The 9,299-nt window shown below is 40.0% G+C and overlaps 1 protein-coding gene across 2 annotated transcripts in view; it reads right to left on the bottom strand.

The window, feature by feature from the left end:
* Window positions 1-9,299, bottom strand: part of LOC109400410 (protein bunched, class 2/F/G isoform) — an 864,004-nt gene that overhangs the window by 176,267 nt on the left and 678,438 nt on the right. The window lies entirely within an intron of this gene.

Raw genomic sequence — 9,299 nt, 5'->3', positions numbered from 1 at the left:
TTCTTTTGTCTAATGCCGTTTAACTAATGACGATAAAGTATAGCCTAGGATATACCGAAAAACTTTGCCGAAGACCGCAAAGTGATCCGACGCTTGTGAAAAAAGTTATTCGCTTGGTAACTTAGGCCAAAAACTGAGATTTTCTTATTGATATTATTCCTTTACATGTTAAATGATAAGCACCACCAGGCAATCTGTGCGTTATAACTTTTTTCACAAGTGTCGGATCACTTTGCGGTCTTCGGCAAAGTTTTTCGGCATATCCTAGGCTATGCTTCAACGTCATTAGTTAGATAGTTTTAGACGAAAAATTTCAATTTATGAGAAAAATGCAAAAAAGCACGTTTTCCCATACTAAATTCCATACAAACTTCAATCGCAAAGCGGAATACGGGGACGCAACCAATCGCTCCCAAATTCTGCACAGTTGTTTTGGACGCTAAAAGGAATCGAAAAAGCATTGTTCCAAAAAATCTACTTTGTTGACCCAGTCTAATATATATATATATATATATATATATATATATATATATATATATATATATATATATATATATATATATATATATATATATATATATATATATATATATATATATATATATATATATATATATATATATATATATATATATATATATATATATATATATATATATATATATATATATATATATATACATATATATATATATATATATATACATATATATATATATATATATATATATATATATATATATATATATATATATATATATATATATATATATATATATATATATATATATATATATATACATATATTAGAGTGGGTCATCGTTTATATGGAAAAATGAAAAATTCAATGGCATCCCATCAGATCAAAGCTTTTTTGATCCCATTTCAGGTCCCAAATAAGTGTGCAAAATTTGGGCACGATCGGTTATGTCTACGTTTTGCGCATCGCGTTTGAAGTTTGTATGGGGTTTTACATGGAAAAACACACTTTTTTGTATTTTTCTCATAACAAGCTTGAATTTTTCTAAAACCATGTAACCGATAAAGTCAAAACATAGTCTAGGGTGTCCTGAAAAACTTTGTCGAAGACCGTGAAGTGATCTGATGCTTATGAAAAAAGTTATAGCGTTGGCATTGCTAGGCGGAACAGCATGATTTTGTTGCTATTGTTATTCCTTTACATGTTAAAACATAAACACATGCATGCGGTTCGTTGGTTATAACTATTTCCACAAGCATCGGATCACTTTGCGGTCTTCAACAAAGTTTTTCAGAACATCCTAGGCTATCATTTTACAGTATCGGTTAAAAAGTTTCAGACAAACTTTTTCAACTTATGATAAAAATGCAAAAAAAGGGTGTTTTCCCATACAAAATCCTATACAAATTTCAATTGGAATGCGCAAAGTGTAGACGCAACCGATCGTGCTCAAATTTTGCACAGATACTCAGGAGCCGAAACGGAACCAAAAAAGCTTTGATCTGAGAAAACGGTTCCGATGACCCACACTAATATATATATATATATATATATATATATATATATATATATATATATATATATATATATATATATATATATATATATGGAATAGATTGTTATTAAGGCTGTTGTGAACATTTACAGGTAATTACACTCCTTACATATGTATTAAATATCTATAAATATTTTGGCCGTTGCATTATGCATACACCGCCCACAGTGCAGCCCTGATGAGCCGAGCTGCATCAGAGGGGTTACACCGCTTATCCGCCTCAAACAACCATCACGCGAGCACCGAAAAGGGGTTCAGAGGGAAAAAATACTGGGAACGAATTGGAATCGATCCCAGCCCGCAATATAACCCACCCTGCAAAAAAAAACCCTCTCGAACGCCACCGGGTCTCTACCGCGCGTGGGGGTTAAAAAATTATATCTGCACATTAAATTTAAATCCGAAAAATGGACTTTCCGAGCTACTCCCCCACTGCCTCTAGGGCCGCCGCTCTATCCCGCTTTAGCCCATCGGCTATCATTAGCTGCTGCAATGTGGTGGCCGCGTCATTCGATCGATGTTTTTTCACCATCACCAGAGTCAGTTCCACCAGCGCCACACCGCCAGTGGGCTGTAATTTTTCCCGAAAAGGACGAAATGAAAAAAAAAAAAAAAACATGCGCAAAAAAGCGTTCGCCAGCGAGAATGTAGGGAGCACGCGTTAATAATGAATATTTAATTGCGAAAATGGTTTTCATTATGCGGCGATTGATGATGGTGGCAGGATGCTTCGACTCGTAATCTGGCTTGGATTTGAATGGTGATGATTTTTCATCGCAGGAAACATCGGAAATCGATGACTTGTTCGGGAGTTCTGAATAATGCTTTCTGTTATTAGAAACTATCACATGATGTCGAAATGTTGATTGTCGATGATGTTGAAAGGATTCTCTACAAAATCCAGAGAATCTACAGAATATTGAGAAAATTATCTACAGAATCCAAAGAGCACTTTCTACAGAATCAAGAGTGGATTCTCTACAGAATCCAGAGAGGATTCACTACAGAATTCAAAAAAAATTCTACAAAATCCATAGAGGATTCTCTGCAGAATCCAGAAAGAGTTCTCTACAGAATCAAGAGAGGGTTCTCAAAAGAACCCAGACAAGATTCGCTACAGAATCCATATAAAATGTTCTACAGAATCCAGAGAGGATTCTCGACAGAATCCAGAGAGGATTCTCGACAGAATCCAGAGAGGATCCTCTACAGAATCCAGAGAGGATCCTCTACAGAATCCAGAGAAGATTCTCTACAAAATCCAGAGAGGATTCTCTACAGAATCCAGAAAAGATTCTTTATAGAATCCAGAGAGGATTCTCTACAAAATCCAGAGAGGATTCTCTACAGAATCCAGAGAGGATTCTCTACAGAATCCAGAGAGGATTCTCTACAGAATCCAGAGAGGATTCTCTACAGAATCCAGAGAGGATTCTCTTCAGAATCCAGAGAGGATTCTCTACAGAATCCAGAGAAGATTCTCTACAGAATCCAGAGAGGATTTTCTACAGAATCCAGAGAGGACTCGCTACAGGATCCAGAGAGGATTCACTACAGAATCCAGAGAGGATTTTCTACAGAATCCAGAGAGGATTCCCACAGAATCCAAAGAGGATTCTCTACAGCATCCAGAGAGGATTCTCTACAGAATCCAGAGAGGATTTTCTACAGAATCCAGAGAGAATTCTCTACAGAATCCAGAAAGGATTTTCTACAGAATCCAGAGAGAATTCTGTACAGAATCCAGAGATAATTCTCTACAGAATCCAGAAGAGATAAACTACAGAATCCAGAGAGGATTCACTACAGAATCCAGAGACGATTTTCTACAGAATCCAGAGAGGACTCTCTACAGAATCCAGAGAGGACTCTCTACAGAATCCAGAGAGGATTCTCTACAAAATCCTGTGAGAATTCTCTACAGAATCCAGAGAGGATACTCTATAGAATCCAGAGTGGATTCTCTACAGAATCCAGAGAGAATCCTCTTCAGCATCCAGAGAGGATTCTCTACAGAATCCAGAGAGGATTCTCTACAGAATCCAGAGAGGATTCTCTACAGAATCCAGAGAGGATTCTCTACAGAATGCAGAGAGGAATTTCTACAGAATCCAATGAGAATTACAGAACCCATTAGGAATTTTCTTCAGAATCCACAGAGGATTCTCTACAGAATCCAGAGTGGATTCTCTACAGAATCCAGAGAGGATTCTCTACATAATCCAGAGAGGATTCTCTACAGAATCCAGAGAGGATTCTCTACAGAATCCAGAGAGGATTCTCTACAGAATCCAGAGAGGATTCTCTACAGAATCCAGAGAGGATTCTCTACAGAATCCAGAGAGGATTCTCTACAGAATCCAGAGAGGATTCTCTACAGAATCCAGAGAGGATTCTCTACAGAATCCAGAGAAGATTCTATACAGAATCCAGAGAGGATTCTCTACAGAATCCAGAGAGGATTCTCTACAGAATCCAGAGAGGATTCTCTACAGAATCCAGAGAGGATTCTCTACAGAATTCAAAGAGGATTCTCTACAGAATCCAGAGAGGATTCTCTACAGAATCCAGAGAAGATTCTCTACAGAATCCAGAGAGGATTCTCTGCATAATCCAGAGAGAATCCTCTACTGAATCCAGAGAGGATTCTCTACAGAATCCAGAGGATTCTCTACAGAATCCAGAGGATTCTCTACAGAATCCAGAGAGGATCCTCTACAGAATCCAGAGAGGATTCTCTACAGAATCCAGAGAGGATTCTCTACAGAATCCAGAGAGGATCCTCTACAGAATCCAGAGAGGATTCTCTACAAAATCCACAGAGGATTCTCTACAGAACCCAGCGAGGATCCTCTACAGAATCCAGAGAAGATTCTGTACAGAATCCAGAGAAGATTTTCTACAGAATCCAGTGAGGATTTTCTACAGAATCCGGAGAGGATTCTCTACAGAATCCGGAGAGGATTCTCTACAGAATCCGGAGAGGATTCTCTACAGAATCCGGAGAGGATTCTCTACAGAATCCGGAGAGGATTCTCTACAGAATCCGGAGAGGATTCTCTACAGAATCCGGAGAGGATTCTCTATAGAATCCACAGAGAATTCTTTACAGGATCCAGAGAGGATTCTTTATAGGATCCAGAGAGGATTCTTTACAGAATCCAGAGAGCATTCACTACAGGATCCAGAGAGGATTCTTTACAGAATCCAGAGACGATTCTTTACAGAATCCAGAGAGGATTCTTTACAGAATCCAGAGAGGATTCTTTACAGAATCCAGAGTGGATTCTTTACAGAATCCAGAGAGGATTCTCTACAGAATCCAGAGAGGATTCTCTACAGAATCCAGAGAGGATTCTCTACAGAATCCAGAGAGGATTCTCTACAGAATCCAAAGAGGATTCTCTACAGATTTCAGAGAGGATTCTCTACAGAATCCAGAGAGGATTCTCTACAGAATCCAGAGAGGATTCTCTACAGAATCCAGAGAGGATTCTCTACAGAATCCAGAGAGGATTCTCTACAGAATCCAGAGAGGATTCTCTACAGAATCCAGAGAGGATTCTCTAAATAATCCAGAGAGAATTCTCTACAGAATCTAGAGAGGGTTCTCCACAGAATCCAGAGGATCTACAGTATCTTGACTAGAGTATCTACAGAATCCAAAGAGGATTCTCTACAGGACCCAGAAAGGATGCTCTACAGAATTCAGAGAGGATTCTGTTTAGGATCTTGAGACTATTATCTACAAATAAATCTCTACTAAATCCAGAGAGAACTCTCTACAGAATTCAAACATAATTCGCTACAGAATCCAAAGAGAATTATCTACAGAATCCAAAGAGAATTCTATGCAGAATCCTGGAAGGATTTTCTACAGAATCAAGAGCGGATTCTCTACAGAATCAATAGAGGACAGAATCCAGAGAGGATTTTCCAAATAATCCAGAGAGGATTCTATACAGAATCCAGAGAGGATTCTCTATAAAATCCAGAGAGGATTCTCTACAAAATCCAGAGAGGATTCTCCACAGAATCCAGAGAGGTTTTGCTACAGATTCCAAAGAAAATTTTCTACAGAATTCATAGAGGATTCACTTCAAAATCCAGAAAAAGTTCTCTACAGATTCCAGAGAGGATTCTCTACAGAATCCAGAGAGGATTCGCCACAGAATCCAGAGAGGATTCTCCACAGAATCCAAAGAGGATTCTCTACAAAATCCAGAGAGGATTCTCTAAATAGTCCAGCGAGGATTCTCTACAGAATCCAGACAGGATTCACTACAGAATCCAGAGAGGATTTACGACAGAATCCAAAGAAAATTTTCTACAGAATCCAGAGAGGATTCTCTACAGAATCCAGAGACGATTCTCTACAGAAACCAGAGAGGATTCCCTACAGAATTCAGAGAGGATTCTCTACAGAATCCAGAGAGGATTCTCTACTTATCACTTGCCCAACGTTTCGGCACGGATATTTTGTTTATTCTTCAGGGGTTACTAGTCCATTTTTGGTTAATGATTGATTTTTCTCAAAACTTTGTTCCAAATCGGATGCAACCCAGACACCATCTCTGATCAGCTCTACTCATTTAGAACCAGAGACTCACAGTTCAGAAGGCAACGTGACAAGGAGCCATTCGGCAACGGACGGAGCTCCGATCCGGTCCTCGATGCATACACCACCGTTGCCGGGCCGGCGTCGCCCTTAACAGTCGTGATGGCGGTTGCAGTTGTACATTCCGAAAAATACCCGTATCGGTCACCGACCGACAGAAAAATTTATCATAATGAGTCCGATGAAAAATGCTGCAACCATCAGGTTTCCCCGAATCACATCGCCTATCACCGTCGTCATCGTCATCAGAGCATTCAAAGCCGAGGCAGAGCTGTTGTTCCAGGGGCAACAAATTCGGTGAATTGTTTGATGAGTGTGGCAGCAGCGGAGGCGACATAAAATGTTAAAAAAATGGCCGAATGCTGCCGAACACTATAGCAGTACCTATAGTTGGAGGTTGGAAAAAAAAATATTTCCAACACCGCACTCGATCGATGATGATGATATTTTTAATTATGATTCCCGGAGCAGCGCGCCACGGGTTTTTCCACGGGTGGCCCCGGAAAAATTAATCGAATGGAGGGTGTTTTATAATTTTGCAATTCCCGGTTTTTTTTGTTTCAGCTGAACTTTTTTTTCTCTCTTTCCCCCATTGTTGGTTTGTCCTCATTGATTGTTAGGATTATGTGGTTTCGGGTTATTTTTTGTGTGTGCCAGTGACAGGCGGTGAATCCAGGCGTGGCGTGGGCCGCCTCAATGGCTTTGTTAACTGGATTGGTGCTGGATTTCAGTTAATGTAAATTGTTCTATTTTTACCGTTTTGGAAAAAAGATAATTCAATTTCAAATTTCACGCCCAATGCTGCTTGGAATCTGTATGGACTTGTTATTAACTGCGAACGATTACGGGTCACATTTAATTACTGTTCGCAATCTGCTTCAATTGTCAAAATGGTTTTTGACGTAGGACTACAGTTTATACCGAAGATGCAAATGCTCCCAAAAAATCCTATAATAATTGTTATGTTATTTGGAAAGCAAAAGCTTCCCTCGGTTGTGTAACCGTCACGAACTAGGCCACAAAACTAATTTCATAGAAAAAGTTTGGCTTCTTGGAGTTAGATATGAGACAAAGGGGGTTGCCTGAAACTAAAAGACTAAAAAATGTTCCAAGGAGTTTCGGGGTATTTTTGGCACCTCCAGAGAAATTTAAGAGGCCTTAATTTGGTTTCAATGAGATAAAGGTGTGCTTCAGAGGTATTCCAGGGAGATTTCAGAGGGCTTCAGGAGGTTTAAGGTTTGTTTCAGAGGGATTAATTCCTCTTCAGGGGTGTTTCAAGAAGTTTAAAGGGTATTTCAGAAGGAATTATGAAACCAGATATCTCTGAACCCCTGGAACTCTCTGATACCTTCTGCAACGCCCGACAACGCCTGAAACACACCTTAAACTTCCTAGTTTTTAGTTTAAACTCCTGGGACCCCATAAATCATCTGAGATCACATGAAACCCCACTGAAACGTTTTTGAGACCTACTGAGACTCCTTAAAACGTCCCTGATACCCCCTGAAACGCCCCTGCAAGTCCATGAAATCCTGTGAAACGTCACCGAGACCTCCTGGGGCCCCCTGAAGTCCTCTAGGAACCTCTGAAATGCCGCTGAGACTCTCTGAAACCTCCCCGAGATCCATTGATTAATCTAATAAACTGCCCATAAGTCCCACTGAAACTTCTCTTAAGTACTCACAGAACCCTTATAGACCCTCTGAAACGTCCTGCGACTTCTTGACATGCCCCTGAGAGCTGCTGGTACCCCATGGGATTTCCTAAAGCGCTACTTAAAGGCCCCTCAGTAGCTTCTGAACTTGTCAAGAACCTCATAGGAACCATTTGATCATTTGAAACGCCCCTGGACCTCCTGGAGCCCCCAGGGTACTCTAGAACGCCTTGAAGTACCTCTGAAACTTCCTGGTACCCCCTCCCCCATAAACCTGCTGAAACCTAACGAAACACTCCTAAGGCCTCCTAAATAGAAGACCCCTGAAGCCCTATAAAACCATCTGAAACGCTCCCGATACCCTCTGGAGCCCCCTTAAACCCCACACATTAAAAACCGATTGAGGGTTTCAGCAAAATTTTGCCGAGCTGAAGGCTTCAGCACAAATTTTGCTGATTTGTTCAGTAAACTCTGCTGATCACCAGTAACGTTTTGCTGAAATTCAGCAAACTTTGCTGGACCCTTCAGCTCGGCAAAACTCAGCAAAATATTGCTGAAAGCGTTTGGTGTGAATGGATCCTCCTGTGATCCCCTGAAACGCCCCTGAGACCATCCAAGTAACCATGGTGCAGAAGCCGTATTGCATGCAGATATACGGTGTATTTACAGCAATCGCTTCTTTTCATGGACACTTAAGTTTGATTGAAAGGGGAAATGGACAATTATGCGACTGCGCCAAGATTATACCAGTAAAATCTTAAATTAATGCTATAATTGCCCATTTCCACTTTAAATCAATACACCGTATATCTACATGCCATACCCAAGTAACCCATGACAAAATGCACTTTCAAGTTCTGCGAAGTTCAGATCAAGTTCCAAATGGAACTTTCTGGCTGCTTAAGAGGCTAACGATGAGCCTTGCTGGAACTTCGGTCACAAGTTCTGGCAAGGCTTATTGTTAGCCTCTTAAGCAGCCAGAAAGTTCCATTCGGAACTTTATCTGAACTTCACTGAGCTTCAAAGCTGCTTAAGATGCTACACGGAACTTTGTCGGAACTTTCAAGTTCATAGAAGTTCAGTTCAGTAGCATTGTGTTTCAATTAAGATTGAATTTATTTCTTTTACAGAAAACAACTGTTTAGGCATACACGAAAAAAAGACAAATATGTATTTATCAAATCAATGAATACTAGGCTTGAGCAAAAAAAAATTTGCGCCAATCGGATTCGAACCGAAAGTCGCTGCGTCAGAACCCTACGCTCTACCACAGTACTATAGTTGCGTTTGAGTGAACAGCAGCTAAAGACTGACTTGAATTGATTTTCTGTCGGCAGCTAGTTTTGCACATTTGTACAGTAGTGAAGTTAGCTTGAATTTGTCAAGCTGCTTAGAAGGCTATCCAGCGTGCTTAAGTGAACTTTCAAGTTCCAAAATTACTTTGAAATGAAGCTGCTTGAAGGCTAATGAGCAACCTCGAACGAGCTGCTTA

This window comes from Aedes albopictus, chromosome 1 (genome assembly GCF_035046485.1).
Source record: "Aedes albopictus strain Foshan chromosome 1, AalbF5, whole genome shotgun sequence".
Lineage (NCBI taxonomy): Eukaryota > Metazoa > Arthropoda > Insecta > Diptera > Culicidae > Aedes > Aedes albopictus.
Note: the sequence above shows the minus strand (reverse complement) of the source record. Positions and strands in the feature narration are given on the sequence as shown.